The 26,129-nt window shown below is 44.4% G+C and overlaps 1 protein-coding gene across 2 annotated transcripts in view; it reads right to left on the bottom strand.

The window, feature by feature from the left end:
- LOC129820282 (gamma-aminobutyric acid type B receptor subunit 1-like) overlaps positions 1 to 26,129 on the bottom strand; it is a 294,632-nt gene that overhangs the window by 70,459 nt on the left and 198,044 nt on the right. The gene's annotated exons all lie outside the window — the stretch shown is intronic.

Raw genomic sequence — 26,129 nt, 5'->3', positions numbered from 1 at the left:
AGAGGGAAAGAGAAGGGACGAGAGAGAGAGGGAGGGAAAGAGAAGGGGGAGAGAGAGGGAGGGAAAGAGAAGGGAGGAGAGAGAGGGAGGGAAAGAGAAGAGGGAGAGAGATGGAGGGAAAGAGAAGGGAGGAGAGAGATGGAGGGAAAGAGAAGGGAGGAGAGAGAGGGGGGGAAAGAGAAGAGGGAGAGTGAGGGACGGAAAGAGAAGGGAGGTGAGAGGGAGGGAAAGAGAAGAGGGAGAGAGAGGGAGGGAAAGAGAAGGGAGGAGAGAGAGGGAGGGAAAGAGAAGGGAGGAGAGAGAGGGAGGGAAAGAGAAGGGAGGAGAGAGATGGAGGGAAAGAGAAGGGAGGAGAGAGAGGGAGGGAAAGAGAAAGGGGAGATAGATGGAGGGAAAGAGAAGGGGGAGAGAGAGGGAGGGAAAGAGAAGGGAGGAGAGAGAGGGAGGGAAAGAGAAGGGGGAGAGAGATGGAGGGAACGAGAAGGGGGGGAGAGAGGGAGGGAAAGAGAAGAGAGGAGAGAGAGGGAGGAAAAGAGAAGGGAGGAGAGAGAGGGAGGGAAAGAGAAGAGAGGAGAGAGAGGGAGGGAAAGAGAAGGGAGGAGATAGAGGGAGGGAAAGAGAAGGGAGGAGAGAGAGGGAGGGAAAGAGAAGGGAGGAGAGAGAGGGAGGGAAAGAGAAGGGGGAGAGAGAGGGAGGTAAAGAAAAGGGAGGAGAGAGAGGGAAGGAAAGAGAAGGGAGGAGAGAGAGGGAGGGAAAGAGAAGAGAGGAGAGAGAGGGAGGGAAAGAGAAGGGAGGAGATAGAGGGAGGGAAAGAGAAGGGGAGAGAGAGGGAGGGAAAGAAAAGGGAGGAGAGAGAGTGAAGGAAAGAGAAAGGAGGAGAGAGAGGGAGGGAAAGAGAGGAGAGGAGAGAGAGGGAGGGAAAGAGAAGGGAGGAGATAGAGGGAGGGAAAGAGAAAGGAGGAGAGAGAGGGAGGGAAAGAGAGGAGAGGAGAGAGAGGGAGGGAAAGAGAAGGGAGGAGAGAGAGGGAAGGAAAGAGAAAGGAGGAGAGAGAGGGAGGGAAAGAGAGGAGAGGAGAGAGAGGGAGGGAAAGAGAAGGGAGGAGAGAGAGGGAGGGAAAGAGAAGGGGAGAGAGAGGGAAGGAAAGAGAAGGGAGGAGAGAGAGGGAGGGAAAGAGAAGAGAGGAGAGAGAGGGAGGGAAAGAGAAGGGAGGAGAGAGAGGGAAGGAAAGAGAAGGGAGGAGAGAGAGGGAGGGAAAGAGAGGAGAGGAGAGAGAGGGAGGGAAAGAGAAGGGAGGAGAGGGAAACAGAGAGACAGGTTCATAAATATACACATCCTGAAACTCTGATTGAAGGATTCACCTGAACTCTGCAGTACCAGAGCCTGTCAGTCTAAAGTAGAGTAATAATATATACATGTTCCATAATAGCAGATCAATATTCCCTGTGATTCCACAAGATATGCTGTCATATAGATGGTATCACAGATATGGTATCACAGATATGGTATCACAGAGAGGGTATCACAGAGAGGGTATCACAGAGATGGTATCACAGAGATGGTATCACAGAGAGGGTATCACAGAGATGGTATCACAGAGAGGGTATCACATAGATGGTATCACATAGATGGTATCATAGAGATGGTATCACAGAGAGGGTATCACAGAGATGGTATCACATAGATGGTATCACAGAGATGGTATCACAGAGAGGGTATCACAGAGATGGTATCACAGAGATGGTATCACAGAGAGGGTATCACATAGATGGTATCACAGAGATGGTATCACATAGAGGGTATCACATAGAGGGTATCACAGAGATGGTATCACATAGATGGTATCATAGAGATGGTATCACAGAGATGGTATCACAGAGAGGGTATCACAGAGAGGGTATCACAGAGAGGGTATCACAGAGAGGGTATCACATAGATGGTATCACATAGATGGTATCACATAGATGGTATCACAGAGATGGTATCACATAGATGGTATCATAGAGAGGGTATCACAGAGAGGGTATCACAGAGAGGGTATCACAGAGAGGGTATCACATAGATGGTATCACATAGATGGTATCACATAGATGGTATCACAGAGAGGGTATCACAGAGATGGTATCACAGAGAAGGTATCACAGAGAGGGTATCACATAGATGGTATCATAGAGAGGGTATCACAGAGAGGGTATCACAGAGAGGGTATCACAGAGAGGGTATCACAGAGATGGTATCACAGAGATGGTATCACAGAGATGGTATCACAGAGAGGGTATCACATAGATGGTATCACAGAGATGGTATCACAGAGATGGTATCACAGAGATGGTATCACAGAGAGGGTATCACAGAGATGGTATCACAGAGAGGGTATCACATAGATGGTATCACAGAGAGGGTATCACATAGATGGTATCACAGAGAGGGTATCACAGAGAGGGTATCACATAGATGGTATCACAGAGATGGTATCACAGAGAGGGTATCACATAGATGGTATCACAGAGATGGTATCACAGAGATGGTATCACAGAGAGGGTATCACATAGATGGTATCATAGAGAGGGTATCACAGAGAGGGTATCACAGAGAGGGTATCACATAGATGGTATCACATAGATGGTATCATAGAGATGGTATCACAGAGAGGGTATCACATAGATGGTATCACAGAGATGGTATCACAGAGATGGTATCACATAGATGGTATCATAGAGAGGGTATCACAGAGAGGGTATCACATAGATGGTATCATAGAGAGGGTATCACAGAGAGGGTATCACATAGAGGGTATCACATAGATGGTATCATAGAGAGGGTATCACATAGATGGTATCACAGAGAGGGTATCACATAGATGGTATCACATAGATGGTATCATAGAGATGTTATCACAGAGATGGTATCATAGAGATGGTATCACATAGATGGTATCACAGAGATGGTATCACAGAGAGGGTATCACAGAGATGGTATCACAGAGATGGTATCATAGAGATGTTATCACAGAGATGGTATCATAGAGATGGTATCACATAGATGGTATCATAGAGAGGTTAGCCTGTCAGTCTACAGTAGAGTAATAATATATACATTTTCCATAATAGATATGGTATCAGCTAATCATTAGAAATAATTACTCCACTCCACTCACACACACACACACACACACACTCACACACAGGCACACAGTCACACACGCACACACACTTGCGTTGCACGGTATACCGGTACCGCTGTAATATCACGGTACCAAAACGTCATGATACTTATGATACCAACATTTCAGAATACCGTAGTACCGTTACATATGATACTACCGTCTTCTTCCAGCCCTACCAATCTAAAGAATGATATCAGTTATTATTAAATGCTCATAAAAGTCAGTTTTCTTTATAAAATCCAACGGAATTGAAGCAACAGCCACTAACTAGTCTCTCGTATGAGCAGGTCTAATAATATCCCCTTCACTTTCACGCTCATATCACCTGTGGCAGCTGCACTCATCCAGCCTCGTCCCCTACCAGCCGTCATGGGCTCGTGTACACTAGCATGTGGTAAATTGCTGCGTGGCGCTTCGGGACACCCAGAGTGGCTGGCTGGTGGGCGTGCTGACAGCATATAGCAGCAGTTTGGTTGTGCATCAATAATTCAGCATAGCAAGTTTGTATGAAGGTCTGGTTTTTAAATGGGTACATAGTTTAATCCATTCTCCATTTCATTCATTTATTCACGGGTAAATAGTAATATGCTCTAAACTGATCTGGTGACAAACAAACTTTTCTGCCCTGTTTCCAATCAGCCACATGGCTGGGAAAACATATTCAACTAAGTAAATACATTTTGAAAATGTAAAAAATATATATATATATTATTCGCTAACTAGCTATGGTACAGGCCAACTCAAATGAGCTGCTAACGTAGCTAGGCAGCTCTCTAGCCAACTTAACATACTGTATAGCTAGCTATCTAGCCAACTTAACATACTGTATAGCTAGCTATCTAGTCAACTTAACATACTGTATAGCTAGCTATCTAGCCAACTTAACATACTGTATAGCTAGCTATCTAGCCAACTTAACATACTGTATAGCTAGCTATCTAGTCAACTTAACATACTGTATAGCTAGCTATCTAGCCAACTTAACATACTGTATAGCTAGCTATCTAGCCAACTTAACATACTGTATAGTTAGCTATCTAGCCAACTTAACATACTGTATAGTTAGCTATCTAGCCAACTTAACATACTGTATAGCTAGCTATCTAGTCAACTTAACATACTGTATAGCTAGCTATCTAGCCAACTTAACATACTGTATAGCTAGCTATCTAGCCAACTTAACATACTGTATAGCTAGCTATCTAGCCAACTTAACATACTGTATAGCTAGCTATCTAGTCAACTTAACATACTGTATAGCTAGCTATCTAGCCAACTTAACATACTGTATAGCTAGCTATCTAGTCAACTTAACATACTGTATAGCTAGCTATCTAGCCAACTTAACATACTGTATAGCTAGCTCGCTAAGTGAATTAAATATCACCAGCTACCTAACTTCATATTCGTTAGCTATCTTGATGTATTTATCATTGTAAAAAAAAAAACTTCAAATGCATTTGTAGGTAGCTAGCTAACTGCCATGGAGGAGGGTGAAAGGATAGCACTTGTCAAAGTGAGGGAGGAGGGTGAAAGGATAGCAGCTGTTAAAGTGAGAGAGGAGGGTGAAAGGATAGCAGCTGTCAAAGTGAGAGAGGGTGAAAGGACAGCAGCTGTCAAAGTGAGAGAGGGTGAAAGGATAGCAGCTGTCAAAGTGAGGGAGGAGGGTGAAAGGATAGCAGCTGTCAAAGTGAGGGAGGAGGGTGAAAGGATAGCAGCTATCAAAGTGAGGGAAGAGGGTGAAAGGATAGCAGCTGTCAAAGTGAGGGAGGAGGGTGAAAGGATAGCAGCTGTCAAAGTAAGGGAGGAGGGTGAAAGGATAGCAGCTATCAAAGTGAGGGAAGAGGGTGAAAGGATAGCAGCTGTCAAAGTGAGAGAGGAGGGTGAAAGGATAGCAGCTGTCAAAGTGAGGGAGGAGGGTGAAAGGATAGCAGCTGTCAAAGTGAGAGAGGAGGGTGAAAGGATAACAGCTGTCAAAGTGAGGGAGGAGGGTGAAAGGATAGCAGCTATCAAAGTGAGGGAAGAGGGTGAAAGGATAGCAGCTATCAAAGTGAGGGAGGAGGGTGAAAGGATAGCAGCTGTCAAAGTGAGAGAGGAGGGTGAAAGGATAGCAGCTATCAGTGAGAGAGGAGGGTGAAAGGATAGCAGCTATCAAAGTGAGAGAGGAGGGTGAAAGGATAGCAGCTATCAAAGTGAGAGAGGAGGGTGAAAGGATAGCAGCTGTCAGTGAGAGAGGAGGGTGAAAGGATAGCAGCTGTCAAAGTGAGGGAGGAGGGTGAAAGGATAGCAGCTGTCAAAGTGAGGGAGGAGGGTGAAAGGATAGCAGCTGTCAAAGTGAGGGAGGAGGGTGAAAGGATAGCAGCTGTCAAAGTGAGGGAGGAGGGTGAAAGGACAGCAGCTGTCAACGTGAGGGAGGAGGGTGAAAGGATAGCAGCTGTCAAAGTGAGGGAGGAGGGTGAAAGGATAACAGCTGTTAAAGTGAGGGAGGAGGGTGAAAGGATAGCAGCTGTCAAAGTGAGAGAGGAGGGTGAAAGGATAGCAGCTGTCAAAGTGAGGGAGGAGGGTGAAAGGATAACAGCTGTTAAAGTGAGGGAGGAGGGTGAAAGGATAGCAGCTGTCAAAGTGAGAGAGGAGGGTGAAAGGATAACAGCTGTTAAAGTGAGGGAGGAGGGTGAAAGGATAGCAGCTGTCAAAGTGAGAGAGGAGGGTGAAAGGATAGCAGCTGTCAAAGTGAGGCTATTCTGGATACGGCAGCTACTTTGTGTAGTTCCAGTCCCTAGAAGTGAGGACGGAGAAAATAGTAACATAATATTCAGTGCTGTCTAATTTGAGTATAATGAAGTCTGTTTCTTGTTTTGTTTCCTGTGTTTTCTCGCATACACAGAGCTGTGAAAGCCTTTCTGCTGATGACGAGGTCCCAATGAAGAGCAGTGGTTGTCAGTCCTGGTCCTGGGGGGCTTAGAGGGTACATTTAGCACCACACAGCTGAGTCAGATGATCACGTCATCATCACGCTTCAGGTGGTATTTATGTATTCCTTTGTGATACTATCCTTGATATGATCATGTTATTGTCACATGCTACACATTCCCATGTATCTATCTTATCTATTCAATGTTATCATGATTTGTTATAAGAGATATTATACTTTAGTAAATCCACAATGACCTGGTGATATAAAAGTCTAATAATTACATGATCTTCCATTTTCCTACAGATACAACTGGAGATTCCTTCAAAACGATTGCCTACAGTTACCGTATAGGGATCTGCACGGTTGCTTGCATTGTCGCAAGATGTGACCAGGGCCATCTGGAACTGACTAGTGGGGGAAATCAGGCGTGTATGAAGGCTACCTTTGTCCTGCATAACTTCATAAGGATGGACATGAGGACCAGGAGGGGGACCTGCAGCTCTCCGGCCGTGTGCCAGAAGAGAGGCCTGCTGCTCGGCAGAATGTTACACGGAAGCGGGCCAACCACGCAGCACGGGAGGAAATCCGTGTGCCAGAAGGGAGGCCTGCTGCTCGGCAGGATGTTACACGGAAGCGGGCCAACCACGCAGCACGGGAGGCAATCCGTGTGCGGGAGATCTTCGCCTCCTACGTCTTCGAAGAGAGCGATGTTCTCTGACAACACCTTGTTCCATAGGCTACACTATGCACAACCAAAGGCTCTTTTAATGAGTCATCCACATTGCAATAAGAGTATTCTTCCATTTACATGTACTTAGCTATGCCAACTTATCTGCTAAATTGTAATTACTCGATTTATTGCCTACCTCATGCCTTTTGCACACATTGTATATAGATTCTCTTTTTTTTCTACCATGTTATTGACTTGTTTATTGTTTACTACATGTGTAACTCTGTGTTGTTGTCTGTTCACACTGCTATGCTTTATCTTGGCCAGGTCGCAGTTGCAAATGAGAACCTGTTCTCAACTAGCCTACCTGGTTAAATAAAGGTGAAATAAAAATAAAAATAAATAAAAAACTGCAATTATTCAATTGCCCGTTTTTACTCCCTTTTGATTTCGACTTCGCAGGTGAGGGAACTGTTCAGGTGAGGGAGCTGTTCAGGTAAGGGTGATGTCAGCGCAGAAACAAAACAGGCTGTTTTAAGTGTCACCCATATTACATTTAAGTCATTTAGCAGACGCTCTTATCCAGAGCGACTTACAAATTGGAAAGTTCATACATATTCATCCTGGTCCCCCTGTGGGAATTGAACCCTGGTCCCCCCGTGGGAATTGAACCCACAACCCTGGCGTTGCAAGCGCCATGCTCTACCAACTGAGCCACACGGGACCGGCAGGATGTTCTGCCGAGCAGCAGGCCTCTCTTCTGGCACACGGATTGCCTCCCGTGCTGCGTGGTTGGCCCGCTTCCGTGTAACATCCTGCCGATATTGAACAAATGTAGAACAATTAGAGACCTTGGTAGCCTAGTAACCAGCAGGTAGCCTAGTAACAAGCAGGGAGCCTAGTGGTTAGAGCGTTAGGTAAGTAACCAGCAGGTAGTCTAGTGGTTAGGCCAGTAACCAGCAGGTAGTCTAGTGGTTAGAGTGTTGGACTAGTAACCAGCAGGTAGCCTAATGGTTAGAGTGTTGGACTAGTAACCAGCAGGTAGCCTAGTGGTTAGAGCGTTGGGCCAGTAACCAGCAGGTAGCCTAGTGGTTAGAGTGTTGGACTAGTAACCAGCAGGTAGCCTAGTGGTTAGAGCGTTGGGCCAGTAACCAGCAGGTAGTCTAGTGGTTAGAGTGTTGGGCCAGTAACCAGCAGGTAGTCTAGTGATTAGAGTGTTGGACTAGTAACCAGCAGGTAGTCTAGTAGTTAGAGTGTTGGACTAGTAACCAGCAGGTATCCTAGTGGTTAGAGTTGGACTAGTAACCAGCAGGTAGTCTAGTGGTTAGAGTTGGACTAGTAACCAGCAGGTAGTCTAGTGGTTAGAGTGTTGGGCCAGTAACCAGCAGGTAGTCTAGTGGTTAGAGCGTTGGGCCAGTAACCAGCAGGTAGACTAGTGGTTAGAGCATTGTGCGAGTAACCAGCAGGTAGCCTAGTGGTTAGAGCGTTAGGGCCAGTAACCAGCAGGTAGCCTAGTGGTTAGAGTGTTGGGCCAGTAACCAGCAGGTAGCCTAGTGGTTAGAGTGTTGGGCCAGTAACCAGCAGGTAGACTAGTGGTTAGAGCATTGTGCGAGTAACCAGCAGGTAGCCTATTGGTTAGAGCATTAGGGCCAGTAACCAGCAGGTAGCCTAGTGGTTAGAGTGTTGGGCCAGTAACCAGCAGGTAGCCTAGTGGTTAGAGTGTTGGACTAGTAACCAGCAGGTAGTCTAGTGATTAGAGTGTTGGGCCAGTAACCAGCAGGTAGTCTAGTGGTTAGAGCGTTAGGGCCAGTAACCAGCAGGTAGTCTAGTGGTTAGAGCGTTAGGGCCAGTAACCAGCAGGTAGTCTAGTGGTTAGAGCGTTAGGGCCAGTAACCAGCAGGTAGTCTAGTGGTTAGAGAGTTAGGGCCAGTAACCAGCAGGTAGTCTAGTGGTTAGAGCGTTAGGGCCAGTAACCAGCAGGTAGTCTAGTGGTTAGAGCGTTGGGCCAGTAACCAGCAGGTAGCCTAGTGGTTAGAGTGTTAGGCCAGTAACCAGCAGGTAGCCTAGTGGTTAGAGTGTTGGGCCAGTAACCAGCAGGTAGCCTAGTGGTTAGAGTGTTGGGCCAGTAACCAGCAGGTAGTCTAGTGGTTAGAGCGTTAGGGCCAGTAACCAGCAGGTAGTCTAGTGGTTAGGCCAGTAACCAGCAGGTAGTCTAGTGGTTAGAGTGTTGGACTAGTAACCAGTAGGTAGCCTAGTGGTTAGAGTGTTGGACTAGTAACCAGTAGGTAGCCTAGTGGTTAGAGCGTTGGGCCAGTAACCAGCAGGTAGTCTAGTGGTTAGAGTGTTGGACTAGTAACCAGCAGGTGGCCTAGTGGTTAGAGCGTTGGGCCAGTAACCAGCAGGTAGTCTAGTGATTAGAGTGTTGGGCCAGTACCCAGCAGGTAGTCTAGTAGTTAGAGTGTTAGGTCAGTAACCAGCAGGTAGTCTAGTGGTTAGAGTGTTGGGCCAGTAACCAGCAGGTAGTCTAGTGGTTAGAGTGTTGGGCCAGTAACCAGCAGGTAGCCTAGTGGTTAGAGCGTTGGGCCAGTAACCAGCAGGTAGACTAGTGGTTAGAGTGTTGGGCCAGTAACCAGCAGGTAGTCTAGTGGTTAGAGCGTTGGGCCAGTAACCAGCAGGTAGTCTAGTGGTTAGAGTGTTGGGCCAGTAACCAGCAGGTAGACTAGTGGTTAGAGCATTGTGCGAGTAACCAGCAGGTAGCCTAGTGGTTAGAGCGTTAGGGCCAGTAACCAGCAGGTAGCCTAGTGGTTAGAGTGTTGGGCCAGTAACCAGCAGGTAGACTAGTGGTTAGAGCGTTGGGCCAGTAACCAGCAGGTAGTCTAGTGGTTAGAGCGTTGGACTAGTAACCAGCAGGTAGCCTAGTGGTTAGAGCGTTGGGCCAGTAACCAGCAGGTAGTCTAGTGGTTAGAGCGTTAGGGCCAGTAACCAGCAGGTAGTCTAGTGGTTAGAGCGTTAGGGCCAGTAACCAGCAGGTAGTCTAGTGGTTAGAGCGTTGGGCCAGTAACCAGCAGGTAGCCTAGTGGTTAGAGTGTTAGGCCAGTAACCAGCAGGTAGCCTAGTGGTTAGAGTGTTGGGCCAGTAACCAGCAGGTAGCCTAGTGGTTAGGCCAGTAACCAGCAGGTAGTCTAGTGGTTAGAGTGTTGGACTAGTAACCAGTAGGTAGCCTAGTGGTTAGAGCGTTGGGCCAGTAACCAGCAGGTAGTCTAGTGGTTAGAGTGTTGGACTAGTAACCAGCAGGTGGCCTAGTGGTTAGAGCGTTGGGCCAGTAACCAGCAGGTAGTCTAGTGATTAGAGTGTTGGGCCAGTACCCAGCAGGTAGTCTAGTAGTTAGAGTGTTAGGTCAGTAACCAGCAGGTAGTCTAGTGGTTAGAGTGTTGGGCCAGTAACCAGCAGGTAGTCTAGTAGTTAGAGTGTTGGGCCAGTAACCAGCAGGTAGCCTAGTGGTTAGAGTGTTGGACTAGTAACCAGCAGGTAGTCTAGTGGTTAGAGCGTTGGGCCAGTAACCAGCAGGTAGACTAGCGGTTAGAGCGTTAGGGCCAGTAACCAGCAGGTAGCCTAGCGGTTAGAGCGTTAGGGCCAGTAACCAGCAGGTAGCCTAGTGGTTAGAGCGTTAGGCCAGTAACCAGCAGGTAGTCTAGTGGTTAGAGTGTTGGGTCAGTAACCAGCAGGTAGCCTAGTGGTTAGAGTGTTGGGTCAGTAACCAGCAGGTAGCCTAGTGGTTAGAGTGTTGGGCCAGTAACCAGCAGGTAGTCTAGTTGGCATTATTTCTATAACTATGCTATATTGTTTGTCCTTGTGTGTGTATTTTTTTTCAGTATAAAGTACTCTGGAGCCGCTGAGTGTGGAAACGAGAGAGAGAGAGAGCGAGAGCGAGAGCGAGAGCGAGAGCGAGAGCGAGAGCGAGAGCGAGAGCGAGAGCGAGAGAGAGAGAGAGAGAGAGAGAGAGAGAGAGAGAGAGAGAGAGAGAGAGAGAGAGAGAGAGAGCTGTTGAACATTGTCTGTTTAACTACCTTATTTTCTCAATAACAGTCTCTCTCTTTCACTTCATCCTTCTCTTCCCTTTACTCCCTAAATCTTCGAGGTTCTATCAGCTGTGAACCCCTTCATCTGAACTGGCTGACACAGAGGGCACAGCATGATCAAAGGTGAGAGGTCACTTGGTCGAGTCAACAGGAAGTATTATTAAAGAGAGGTTTTACATTGAAATACAGACAGAGATGTAGTAGTCCCAGAGTTAATGATCCAAGATGTAACGGGTCCATGACTCCAGATGCTGGGAGACAGGAAGCAAGTACAGCGTGAGGATTTAATAATAAATAGACATGAAACTAAACAGGGAACAGCGTCTGGACAAAGGGAAACCAAACCAACATCAATGCAGACACGGGAATGAAACTGAGGAAGTGACAGATTATAGGGGAGGCAAAATCAATGACGTGATGGGAGTCCAGGTGAGTCCGATGAAGCGCTGGTGCGCGCAACGATGGTGACAGGTGTACGTAATTAAGAGCAGCCTGGCGACCTCGAGCGCCAGAGAGGGGGAACGGGAGCAGATGTGACACAAGGTCAGTTTTGCATTTCACCTCCTGGTGATTAAGATGACTGACCGTGTCAGGCTTGAACACGCTCTCTCTCTCTCTCGCCATCTGTCTCTCGTCTGCAGGTATGTTTTGATGTGAGAAAGGTTGCCAACTCCCAGTCCCGTCATCGTTAACTCACCCACTCTAAAGATAACCATCGGGCCAACTGGGGGCCCAACGCTGGTTAGGAGACACCGCTAGAAACACTACATCGTAATTGTGATGAACTGAGAGAAAATTAAGTTTAGTAGAACTGGAATTAATGAATCTGCTGCTTCCTTGCTCATATTTCCCTTTCTGTATATGACAGACTCTAACACCTCATCTTTCCCTTTCTGTATATGACAGACTTTCACACCTCATATTTCCCTTTCTGTATATGACAGACTCTCACACCTCATCTTTCCCTTTCTGTATATGACAGACTCTCACACCTCATCTTTCCCTTTCTGTATATGACAGACTTTCACACCTCATCTTTCCCTTTCTGTATATGACAGACACACACACCTCATCTTTCCCTTTCTGTATATGACAGACTCTCACACCTCATCTTTCCCTTTCTGTATATGACAGACTCTCACACCTCATCTTTCCCTTTCTGTATATGACAGACTTTCACACCTCATCTTTCCCTTTCTGTATATGACAGACTCTCACACCTCATCTTTCCCTTTCTGTATATGACAGACTCTCACACCTCATCTTTCCCTTTCTGTATATGACAGACTTTCACACCTCATCTTTCCCTTTCTGTATATGATAGACTCTCACACCTCATCTTTCCCTTTCTGTATATGACAGACTCTCACACCTCATCTTTCTCCTCCATTTTTTATAATGTCTCACAGACGTTCATACCTGAACTGTACCTTTATTTGCCAAGGTAGAGTACATGATCAGTGAATATATTCAATGTTCAGGCTACAACGTGGGGATCTTGGTAATGGTAATAACTAAACGTCCTCTCACTTCAACTGCGTGTAATTTCAGCAATCATAACATGTGTAAATATTTGTATGAAAAAAACAAGATTCCACAACTGAGACATAAACTGAAAAAGTTCCACAGTCATGTGACTAACAGAAATGGAATAATGTGTCCCTGAACAAAGGGGGGGTCAAAATCAAAAGTAACAGTTAGTATCTGGTGTGGCCACCAGCTGCATTAAGTACTGCAGTGCATCTCCTCCTCATGGACTGCACCAGATTTGCCAGTTCTTGCTGTGAGATGTTACCCCACTCTTCCACCAAGGCACCTGCAAGTTCCCAGACATTTCTGGTGGGAATTGTCCTAGCTCTCACCCTCTGATCCAACAGGTCCCAGACGTGCTCAATGGGATTGAGATCCGGGCTCTTCGCTGGCCATGGCAGAACACTGACATTCCTGTCTTGCAGGAAATCATGCATAGAACGAGCAGTATGGCTGTTGGCATTGTCATGCTGGAGGGTCATGTCAGGATGAGCCTGCAGGAAGGGTACCACATGAGGGAGGAGAATGTCTTCCCTGTAACGCACAGCGTTGAGATTGCCTGCAATGACAACAAGCTCAGTCCGATGATGCTGTGACACACCGCCCCAGACCATGACGGACCCTCCACCTCCAAATCGATCCCGCTCCAGAGTACAGGCCTCGGTGTAACGCTCATTCCTTTGACGATAAACGCGAATCCGACCATCACCCCTGGTGAGACAAAACCGTGACTCGTCCGTGAAGAGCACTTTTTGCCAGTCCTGTCTGGTCCAGCGACGGTGGGTTTGTGCCCATAGGCGACGATGTTGTTGGTGATGTCTGGTGAGGACCTGCCTTACAACAGGCCTACAAGCCCTCAGTCCAGCCTCTCTCAGCCTATTGCGGACAGTCTGAGTACTGATGGAGGGATTGTGCGTTCCTGGTGTAACTCGGGCAGTTGTTGTTGTCATCCTGTACCTGTCCCGCAGGTGTGATGTTCTGATGTACCGATCCTGTGCAGGTATTATTACACATGGTCTGCCACTGTGAGGATGATCAGCTGTCCATCCTGTCTCCCTGTAGCGCTATCTGAGACGTCTCACAGTACGGACATTGCAATTTATTGCTCTGGCCACATCTGCAGTCCTCATGCCTCCTTGCAGCGTGCCTCCTTGCACCTCCTCATGCCTCCTTGCAGCGCCTCCTTGCACGTTCACACAGATGAGCAGGGACCCTGGGCATCTTTCTTTTGGTGTTTTTCAGAGTCAGTAGAAAGGTCTCTTTGGTGTCCTAAGTTTTCATAACTGTGACCTTAATTGCCTACCGTCTGTAAGCTGTTAGTGTCTTAACGACCGTTCCACAGGTGCATGTTCATGAATTGTTTATGCTTCATTGAACAAGCATGGGAAACAGTGTTTAAACCATGTACAATGAAGAGCTGTGAAGTTATTTGGATTTTTACGAATTATCTTTGAAAGACAGGGTCCTGAAAAAGGGACGTTTCTTTTTTTGCTGAGTTTACATGTATATACGACTTGCATCCTTGGCACAATAAAGTTATATTATATTCTACTTAATCCATAGGCTTAATTGATGCCATTCAGAGTGTTATTAAGGCAATACAACTGGCTATGATAGCTGAGATTCATAGCTAACTAGCTAATATTGACGTTTTAATATTCATATGTAACAGTCTTGAGCAACAGTCATTTTCAGAAATTTATTGGGGATTAAAGATTAACTGGCGGAAGCAATTAAAACCACTGTTCTGAACTAATATTTATACCAAACGTTTTAGGGTCCATACACAGATCGGCTACATAGCTACAGTAGCTACACATCCACAAGCATACAGCTATTTTTTATCCTCCACTACACAATAAGCAAGAAAAGAGTTAACTAGCTACTTCAGCTGCATTGCATGGCAAATATCAGCCATGCAGGCTTACAAAATTCTACATTACATTTCCAGTAAATGCTTTAGCTAGCTAGATTCTTTACATCCACTGTTTCACAAGACGACAGCCTGGTTTGATGGTTTACTCAGGAGTCCATAAAACATTAAACAACACGAATTACAATTTTATACTCCTGTCTAAAACACCCACGAAGCTCGCTAGCTAGCTGGCAAATGTTAGCTAGTCAGCTAGCTTGCTAAATAGCAATTTTCATAAATTAACTTTTTGACAAAACAAATATGCATAATTGTTTGTCTAACATATTCCTCTCAACTGTACATTTTTTGGATGAGTCGTTATGACGTTATAATTACTTCAATCCTAGTATTTTTGTCAACCATCTTCGCTGAAAAAAAGTCTCCAGTGTTGTGTCATATTCGTCATGGGAACCACTCGATATGATTCGTCATCGCCCAGCGTTCGCACTTGTGATTACATAAAGTTTTGAAATGCTGAACTTTCAACGTGCCACCATCCTCCTGTGATATAATGCACAACGATCTGCATGTCATTGTGTCGGTAAGGGAAAAACACAGCATGAAACCTTCTTTACCCTTCAGTTAACAGTACACTCTCCCTTCCTCCCTGACACTCCCTCCCTCCCTTCCTCACACTCTGTCTCTCACTCCCTCCCTTCCTCACAGTCTGTCTTTCCCTCCCTCGCTTCCTCATACCCTCCCTCCCTTCCTCACAGTCTGTCTTTCCCTCCCTCGCTTCCTCATACCCTCTCTCCCTTCCTCACACTCTCTCTCTCCCTCCCTTCCTCACAGTCTGTCCCTCCCTTCCTTCCTCACACTCTCTCTCTCCCTCCCTCACACTCTGTCCCTCCTTTTGAAGAATGGTATTAAACACATGGTTTCAAGGTGTTTGCCGCCGTTCCATTTGTGCAGTTCCAGACATTATTATGAGCCGTCCTCCCTTCAGCAGCCTCCACTGATGTATATTCCTTCCTCCTATTCCTCCAGCCAAATCACAGGTCGGCCTTTGTAAATATGAGAAAATCAGTCATTCTATGCAGGATTCTATTATATGCTGAACAGTGTGAAGTTAAATTCAATGTGTTGAGTAGCAGTGTGAATTTCAGTGCGAAGTTTATGGAGAACGTTTAGAAACCGTGAACAAGCGTCCTGGAGACGGGGGCGAACAGGACGCTAGGCCACTGATTTTTACCACCGTGATATTGCGGTGCTACTCGGTATCGTGATACTGACTTGGTATCGTATCATTTGTAAAATGTTGGTATCAAGCCTCCCGAGTGGCATCACTACAGAACCGGGTTTGATCCCAGGCTGTGTCGCAGCCAGCCACGACCGGGAGACCCATGAGGCGGCGCACAATTGGCTCGGTATCGTCCGGGTTAGGGGACGGTTTGGCCGGCAGGGATGTCCTTGTCCCATCGTGCTCTAGCGACTCCTGTGGCGGGCCAGGCGCAGTGCACGCTGACACGGTCGCCAGGTGTTCGGTGTTTCCTCCGACACTTTGGTGCGGCTGGCTTCCGGGTTAAGCGGTCAGTGTGTCAAGAAGCAGTGCGGCTTGGCAGGGTCGTGTTTCGGGGGACGTATGACTCTCGACTTTCGCCTCTCCCGAGTCTGTACGGAAGTTGCAGCGATGGGACAAGACTGTAACTACCAATTGGATATCACGAAAATGGAGAGAAAAAGGGGTAAAAAGTATTGTGACAAGCCTAGTGCACACACACACATAATGACTCCTTTCCACACAGCGCCCGCCCCAGGAAACTGCCACTATGCACGACAACACACATGGTGGAGCACGCTGTGTGTGTGTTGAACATTACCTCTGCCAAGGACCCTCCTACTGTGGACGAAGTCAGTCAAATGAGTAGATATGCAGTAGATATACAGTAGATATACAGTAGATAGAGTAGATATGCAGTAGATTCACAGTAGATATGCAGTAGATATGCAGTAGATAGAATAGATATACAGTAGATAGAATAGATATGCATTAGATATGCAGTATATATACAGTAGATAGAATAGATATGCAGTAGATATACAGTAGATATGCAGTAGATATACAGTAGATAGAATAGATATGTAGTAGATATACAGTAGATATGCAGTAGATATACAGCATATAGAATAGATATGCAGTAGATATACAGTAGATAGAATAGATATGCAGTAGATATGCAGTAGATATACAGTAGATATACAATATATATATACAGTAGATATGCAGTAGATATACAGTAGATATGCAGTAGATATGCAGTAGATATGCAGTAGATATACAATAGATATACAGTAGATATACAGTAGATATGCAGTAGATATACAGTATATAGAATAGATATGCAGTAGATATACAGTAGATAGAATAGATATGCAGTAGATATACAGTAGATATACAGTAGATATACAATATATATATATACAGTAGATATGCAGTAGATATGCAGTAGATATACAGTAGATATACAGTAGATATACAGTAGATATACAGTAGATATAATAGAAATACAGTAGATATACAGCAAATATGCAGTAGTTGTGCAGTAGATCGAGTAGATATACAGTAGATATACAATAGATATACAGTAGATATACAGTAGATATACAGTAGATATGCAGTAGATATGCAGTAGATATACAGTAGATATGCAGTAGATATACAATAGATATACAATAGATATAGTAGATATGCAGTAGATATGCAGTAGATATACAGCATATAGAATAGATATGCAGTAGATATACAGTAGATAGAATAGATATGCAGTAGATATGCAGTAGATATACAGTAGATATACAATATATATATACAGTAGATATACAGTAGATATGCAGTAGATATACAGCATATAGAATAGATATGCAGTAGATATACAGTAGATAGAATAGATATGCAGTAGATATGCAGTAGATATACAGTAGATATACAATATATATATACAGTAGATATGCAGTAGATATACAGTAGATATGCAGTAGATATGCAGTAGATATACAGCATATAGAATAGATATGCAGTAGATATACAGTAGATAGAATAGATATGCAGTAGATATGCAGTAGATATACAGTAGATATACAATATATATATACAGTAGATATGCAGTAGATATACAGTAGATATGCAGTAGATATGCAGTAGATATGCAGTAGATATACAATAGATATACAGTAGATATACAGTAGATATGCAGTAGATATACAGTATATAGAATAGATATGCAGTAGATATACAGTAGATATACAATAGATATACAATAGATATACAGTAGATATGCAGTAGATATGCAGTAGATATGCAGTATATATACATTAGATTTACATTAGATATACCTCCGATATACAGTAGATATGCAGTAGATATGCATTAGATATGCAGTAGATATGCATTAGATATACAGTAGATATACATTAGATATACAGCAGATATACAGTAGATATGCAGTAGATATACAGTAGATATACAGTAGATATGCAGGTGATATACAGTAGATATACAGTAGATATACAGTAGATATGCAGTAGATATACAGTAGATATGCAGTAGATATACAGTAGATATGCAGTAGATATGCAGTAGATATGCAGTAGATATACAGTAGATATACAGTAGATATGCAGTAGATATGCAGTAGATATGCAGTAGATATGCAGTAGATATGCATTAGATATGCAGTAGATATACAGTAGATATACAGTAGATATACAGTAGATAGAAAAGATATACAGTAGATATGCAGTAGATATGCAGTAGATATGCAGTAGATATACAGTAGATATGCAGTAGATATGCAGTAGATAGAATAGATATACAGTAGATATGCAGTAGATATGCAGTAGATATGCAGTAGATATACAGTAGATATACAGTAGATATACAGTAGATATGCAGTAGATATGCAGTAGATATGCAGTAGATAGAATAGATATACAGTAGATATGCAGTAGATATGCAGTAGATATGCAGTAGATATGCAGTAGATATGCAGTAGATATGCAGTAGATATGCAGTAGATAGAATAGATATACAGTAGATATACAGTAGATATGCAGTAGATATGCAGTAGATATACAGTAGATATACAGTAGATATACAGTAGATATGCAGTAGATATACAGTAAATATACAGTAAATGTACAGTAAATGTACAGTAGATAGAATAGATATGCAGTAGATATACAGTAGATATGCAGTAGATATACAGTAGATATGCAGTAGATATGCAGTAGATATGCAGTAGATATACAGTAGATATACAGTAGATATGCAGTAGATATGCAGTAGATATGCAGTAGATATGCAGTAGATATGCATTAGATATGCAGTAGATATACAGTAGATATACAGTAGATATACAGTAGATAGAAAAGATATACAGTAGATATGCAGTAGATATGCAGTAGATATGCAGTAGATATACAGTAGATATACAGTAGATATACAGTAGATATGCAGTAGATATGCAGTAGATATGCAGTAGATAGAATAGATATACAGTAGATATGCAGTAGATATGCAGTAGATATGCAGTAGATATGCAGTAGATATGCAGTAGATATGCAGTAGATAGAATAGATATACAGTAGATATACAGTAGATATGCAGTAGATATGCAGTAGATATACAGTAGATATACAGTAGATATACAGTAGATATGCAGTAGATATACAGTAAATATACAGTAAATGTACAGTAAATGTACAGTAGATAGAATAGATATGCAGTAGATATACAGTAGATATGCAGTAGATATGCAGTAGATATACATTAGATATGCAGCAGATATACAGTAGATATGCAGTAGGTATGCAGTAGATATGAATTAGATATGCAGTAGATATGCAGTAGATATACATTAGATATACAGCAGATATACAGTAGATATGCAGTAGATATACAGTAGATAAGCATTAGATATGCAGTAGATATACAGTAGATATACAGTAGATATGCAGTAGATATACAGTAGATATGCAGTAGATATGCAGTAGATATGCAGTAGATATGCAGTAGATAGAATAGATATACAGTAGATATACAGTAGATATGCAGTAGATATGCAGTAGATATACAGTAGATATACAGTAGATATACAGTAGATATGCAGTAGATATACAGTAAATATACAGTAAATGTACAGTAAATGTACAGTAGATAGAATAGATATGCAGTAGATATACAGTAGATATGCAGTAGATATACAGTAGATATGCAGTAGATATGCAGTAGATATGCAGTAGATATACAGTAGATATACAGTAGATATGCAGTAGATATGCAGTAGATATGCAGTAGATATGCAGTAGATATGCATTAGATATGCAGTAGATATACAGTAGATATACAGTAGATATACAGTAGATAGAAAAGATATACAGTATATATGCAGTAGATATGCAGTAGATATGCAGTAGATATACAGTAGATATGCAGTAGATATGCAGTAGATAGAATAGATATACAGTAGATATGCAGTAGATATGCAGTAGATATGCAGTAGATATACAGTAGATATACAGTAGATATACAGTAGATATGCAGTAGATATGCAGTAGATATGCAGTAGATAGAATAGATATACAGTAGATATGCAGTAGATATGCAGTAGATATGCAGTAGATATGCAGTAGATATGCAGTAGATATGCAGTAGATAGAATAGATATACAGTAGATATACAGTAGATATGCAGTAGATATGCAGTAGATATACAGTAGATATACAGTAGATATACAGTAGATATGCAGTAGATATACAGTAAATATACAGTAAATGTACAGTAAATGTACAGTAGATAGAATAGATATGCAGTAGATATACAGTAGATATGCAGTAGATATGCAGTAGATATACATTAGATATGCAGCAGATATACAGTAGATATGCAGTAGGTATGCAGTAGATATGAATTAGATATGCAGTAGATATGCAGTAGATATACATTAGATATACAGCAGATATACAGTAGATATGCAGTAGATATACAGTAGATAAGCATTAGATATGCAGTAGATATACAGTAGATATACAGTAGATATGCAGTAGATATACAGTAGATATGCAGTAGATATGCAGTAGATATGCAGTAGATATGCATTAGATATGCAGTAGATATACAGTAGATAGAAAAGATATACAGTAGATATGCAGTAGATATGCAGTAGATATACAGTAGATATACAGTAGATATGCAGTAGGTATGCATTAGATATGCAGTAGATATACAGTAGATATGCAGTAGATAGAATAGATATACAGTAGATATGCAGTAGATATGCAGTAGATATGCAGTAGATATGCAGTAGATATACAGTAGATATGCAGTAGATATACAGTATATAGAATAGATATACAGTAGATATACAGTAGATATGCAGTAGATATGCAGTAGATATGCATTAGATATACAGTAGATATGCAGTAGATATGCAGTAGATATACAGTAGATATGCAGTAGATATACAGTAGATAGAATAGATATGCAGTAGATATGCAGTAGATATACAGTAGATATACAGTAGATATACAGTAGATATACAGTAGATAGAATAGATATGCAGTAGATATACAGTAGATAGAATAGATATGCAGTAGATATACAGTAGATATGCAGTAGATATACAGTAGATATGCAGTAGATATACAGTAGATATTTTATTTTTTATTTTATTTTATTGTTATTTTACCAGGTAAGTTGACTGAGAACACATTCTCATTTGCAGCAACGACCTGGGGAATAGTTACAGGGGAGAGGAGGGGGCTGAATGAGCCAATTGTAAACTGGGGATTATTAGGTGACCATGATGGTTTGAGGGCCAGATTGGGAATTTAGCTAGGACACCGGGGTTAACACCCCTACTCTTACGATAAGTGCCATGGGATCTTTAATGACCTCAGAGAGTCAGGACACCCGTTTAACGTCCCATCCGAAAGACGGCACCCTACACAGGGCATGATATGCAGTAGATATGCAGTAGATATACAGTAGATATGCAGTAGATATACAGTAGATATGCAGTAGATATACAGTAGATATGCAGTAGATATACAGTAGATATGCAGTAGATAGAATAGATATACAGTAGATATGCAGTAGATATGCAGTAGATATGCAGTAGATATGCAGTAGATATACAGTAGATATGCAGTAGATATGCAGTAGATATACAGTATATAGAATAGATATACAGTAGATATACAGTAGATATGCAGTAGATATGCAGTAGATATGCATTAGATATACAGTAGATATACAGTAGATATGCAGTAGATATACAGTAGATATACAGTAGATATACAGTAGATATACAATAGATATGCAGTAGATATGCAGTAGATATGCAGTAGATATACAGTAGATATAATAGATATACAGTAGATATACAGTAGATATGCAGTAGATATGCAGTAGATATGCAGTAGATATGCAGTAGATATGCAGTAGATAGAATAGATATACAGTAGATATGCAGTAGATATGCAGTAGATATGCAGTAGATATGCAGTAGATATGCAGTAGATATGCAGTAGATAGAATAGATATACAGTAGATATGCAGTAGATATGCAGTAGATATGCAGTAGATATGCAGTAGATATGCAGTAGATATGCAGTAGATATGCAGTAGATATGCAGTAGATAGAATAGATATACAGTAGATATGCAGTAGATATGCAGTAGATATGCAGTAGATATACAGTAGATATACAGTAGATATACAGTAGATATACAATAGATATACAGTAGGTATACAGTAGATATGCAGTAGATAAACAGTAGCTGCTGGCTGACTGAGAATCAGCTCATGTCCACTTAGCCTGCGCTGCATTCTACTACATCCAGAACCAAAACCCCTTCCAAACTGCCCTGGGCAAAACCCACTCCAATTAGCATGGAATAAATTATTAATCAAAACAACATTTCCTTTTCTGGGACGGTGGGGAGGCAACAGAGAGGAGAAGAGATCGGGGGAAACAAGCTTAATTTTTCATCAGCCGCCACAAAAAACAAAGAGTGTTTTCCCAACATGAGAGACAACAGTGAGAGTCACCGACGCAGACGCGGTGTCAGAGGAGACACAAAGCGGCAGACAGACTGAACACGATCAATGATCACAACGCAGCCAGCCACACCAACGAACACCACCTCACTGCCTGCCTCTCTCACAGGCAGCTACAGTCTGACGTAGCCAGAGATAAAACGATGACATCGACACCAGTCCTGTGTGACCAAAGGAGGCTGCCAGGGAGCCACGAGGGGCGGGCCAAGTCGGAAATTAAGAAAACAAAAGGCAAAATAAAGCCCTTAAAAACTATTTCCGTGTTTCACTACTACCAGTACTCTTACTTCGCCCTCTCTTATCGTCATGGCTACAGTACTGCTCCATGCATAGGCATGGAAGTCAACATTTAAATCACTAAAACAAGGAAATACGGTGCTTTCAGACAGACTAATTACAATAAAGGGGAGAAAGATTATAAAGAATAGGACCCAGAAAACAAACAGATCTGGCCACCATATGGAGAGTGTTCTCTCTCTCTCTCCTGAAAACTCTCTCTCCCTCCCTAGCTCCTTCCCTCCCTCTCCCTCCCTAACTCCTTCCCTCTACTCTCTCCCTCTCCCTCCCTAGCTCCCTCTCTCTACTCTCTCCCTCTCCCTCCCTAACTCCTTCCCTCTACTCTCTCCCTCTCCCTCACTAGCTCCTTCCCTCTACTCTCTCCCTCTCCCTCCCTAGCTCCTTCCCTCTACTCTCTCCCTCTCCCTCCCTAGCTCCTTCCCTCTACTCTCTCCCTCTCCCTCCATAGCTCCTTCCCTCTACTCTCTCCCTCTCCCTCCCTAGCTCCTTCCCTCTACTCTCTCCCTCTCCCTCCCTAGCTCCTTCCCTCTACTCTCTCCCTCTCCCTCCCTAGCTCCTTCCCTCTACTCTCTCCCTCTCTCTCCCTAACTCCCTCTCTCTACTCTCTCCCTCTCCCTCCCTAGCTCCTTCCCTCTACTCTCTCCCTCTCCCTCCCTAGCTCCTTCCCTCTACTCTCTCCCTCTCCCTCCCTAGCTCCTTCCTTCTACTCTCTCCCTCTTTAGCTCCTTCCCTCTACTCTCTCCTTCTCCCTCCCTAGCTCCTTCCCTCTACTCTCTCCCTCTCTCTCCCTAGCTCCTTCCCTCTACTCTCTCCCTCTCCCTCCCTAGCTCCTTCCCTCTACTCTCTCCCTCTCCCTCCATAGCTCCTTCCCTCTACTCTCTCCCTCTCCCTCCCTAGCTCCTTCCCTCTACTCTCTCCCTCTCCCTCCCTAGCTCCTTCCCTCTACTCTCTCCCTCTCCCTCCCTAGCTCCTTCCCTCTACTCTCTCCCTCTCCCTCCCTAGCTCCTTCCCTCTACTCTCTCCCTCTCCCTCCCTAGCTCCTTCCCTCTACTCTCTCCCTCTCCCTCCCTAGCTCCTTCCCTCTACTCTCTCCCTCTCCCTCCCTAGCTCCTTCCCTCTACTCTCTCCCTCTCCCTCCCTAGCTCCTTCCCTCTACTCTCTCCCTCTCCCTCCCTAACTCCCTCTCTCTACTCTCTCCCTCTCCCTCCCTAGCTCCTTCCCTCTACTCTCTCCCTCTCCCTCCCTAGCTCCTTCCCTCTACTCTCTCCCTCTCCCTCCCTAGCTCCTTCCCTCTACTCTCTCCCTCTCCCTCCCTAGCTCCTTCCCTCTACTCTCTCCCTCTCCCTCCCTAGCTCCTTCCCTCTACTCTCTCCCTCTCTAACTCCCTCTCTCTACTCTCTCCCTCTCCCTCCCTAGCTCCTTCCCTCTACTCTCTCCCTCTCCCTCCCTAGCTCCTTCCCTCTACTCTCTCCCTCTCTAACTCCCTCTCTCTACTCTCTCCCTCTCCCTCCCTAGCTCCTTCCCTCTACTCTCTCCCTCTCCCTCCCTAGCTCCTTCCCTCTACTCTCTCCCTCTCTAACTCCCTCTCTCTACTCTCTCCCTCTCCCTCCCTAGCTCCTTCCCTCTACTCTCTCCCTCTCCCTCCCTAGCTCCTTCCCTCTACTCTCTCCCTCTCTAACTCCCTCTCTCTACTCTCTCCCTCTCCCTCCCTAGCTCCTTCCCTCTACTCTCTCCCTCTCCCTCCCTAGCTCCTTCCCTCTACTCTCTCCCTCTCTCTCCCTAGCTCCTTCCCTCTACTCTCTCCCTCTCCCTCCCTAGCTCCTTCCCTCTACTCTCTCCCTCTCCCTCCCTAGCTCCTTCCCTCTACTCTCTCCCTCTCCCTCCCTAGCTCCTTCCCTCTACTCTCTCCCTCTCCCTCCCTAGCTCCTTCCCTCTACTCTCTCCCTCTCCCTCCCTAGCTCCTTCCCTCTACTCTCTCCCTCTCCCTCCCTAGCTCCTTCCCTCTACTCTCTCCCTCTCCCTCCCTAGCTCCTTCCCTCTACTCTCTCCCTCTCCCTCCCTAGCTACTTCCCTCTACTCTCTCCCTCTCCCTCCCTAGCTCCTTCCCTCTACTCTCTCCCTCTCCCTCCCTAGCTCCTTCCCTCTACTCTCTCCCTCTCCCTCCCTAACTCCCTCTCTCTACCTCTCCCTCCCTAGCTCCTTCCCTCTACTCTCTCCCTCTCCCTCCCTAGCTCCTTCCCTCTACTCTCTCCCTCTCCCTCCCTAGCTCCTTCCCTCTACTCTCTCCCTCTCCCTCCCTAGCTCCTTCCCTCTACTCTCTCCCTCTCCCTCCCTAGCTCCTTCCCTCTACTCTCTCCCTCTCTAACTCCCTCTCTCTACTCTCTCCCTCTCCCTCCCTAGCTCCTTCCCTCTACTCTCTCCCTCTCCCTCCCTAGCTCCTTCCCTCTACTCTCTCCCTCTCCCTCCCTAGCTCCTACCCTCTACTCTCTCCCTCTCCCTCCCTAGCTTCTTCCCTCTACTCTCTCCTTCTCCCTCCCTAACTCCCTCTCTCTACTCTCTCCCTCTCCCTCCCTAACTCCCTCTCTCGTCCCATCTCGTGAATTATTGGTTGGTGAGCGGACAACAATGTATATAGACATAATATGACATTTGAAATGTCTTTATTCTTTTGGAACTTTTGTGACTGTAATGTTTACTGTTCATTTGTTTATTTAACTTTTGTTTATTATCTATTTCACTTTCTTTGGCAATGTAAACACATGTTTCCATGACAATAAAGCCCTTTGAATTGAAATTGAATTGAGAGAGAGAGAGAGAGTTTTCAGGATTCTGTTGTTTGTTTGCCAGAGAATTGGTAGTAGGAATCCTTCCAGGTAATTTAGTCCAAATTCAGGTTGTGGGTTTGGAGTTTTGATTTGGAGGGAATGGTGTGCTGTGGAGGGTAGTATATCGTTGCTGAAAAATACAAGTTATCTAACTCTAAATCAATATTTTTTTTAAAACATTCTCTCTCTCTCTCTCTCTCTCTCTCTCTCTCTCTCTCTCTCTCCCTCTCTCCCTCTCTCCCTCTCTCCCTCTCTCTCTCTCTCTCTCTCTCTCTCTCTCTCTCTCTCTCTCTCTCTCTCTCCCTCCCTCCCTCCCTCCCTCCCTCCCTCCCTCTCTCTCTCCCTCCCTCCCTCTCTCTCTCCCTCCCTCTACTCTCTCTCTCCCTCTACTCTCTCTCTCCCTCTACTCTCTCTCTCCCTCCCTATCTCCCTCCCTCTCTCCCTCCCTCTCTCTACTCTCTCTCTCCCTCTACTCTCTCTCTCTCTCTCTCCCTCCCTCCCTCTCTCTCTCTCTCCCTCCCTCCCTCCCTCCCTCCCTCCCTCCCTCCCTCCCTCCCTCCCTCCCTCCCTCCCTCCCTCCCTTTCTCTCTCTCTCTCTCTCTCTCTCTCTCTCTCTCTCTCTCTCTCCCTCCCTCTCTCTCTCCCTCTACTCTCTCTCTCCCTCTACTCTCTCTCT

Source organism: Salvelinus fontinalis, chromosome 22 (genome assembly GCF_029448725.1).
Source record: "Salvelinus fontinalis isolate EN_2023a chromosome 22, ASM2944872v1, whole genome shotgun sequence".
Classification (NCBI taxonomy): Eukaryota; Metazoa; Chordata; class Actinopteri; order Salmoniformes; family Salmonidae; genus Salvelinus; species Salvelinus fontinalis.
This window is presented reverse-complemented; position numbering and strand designations above follow the sequence as displayed.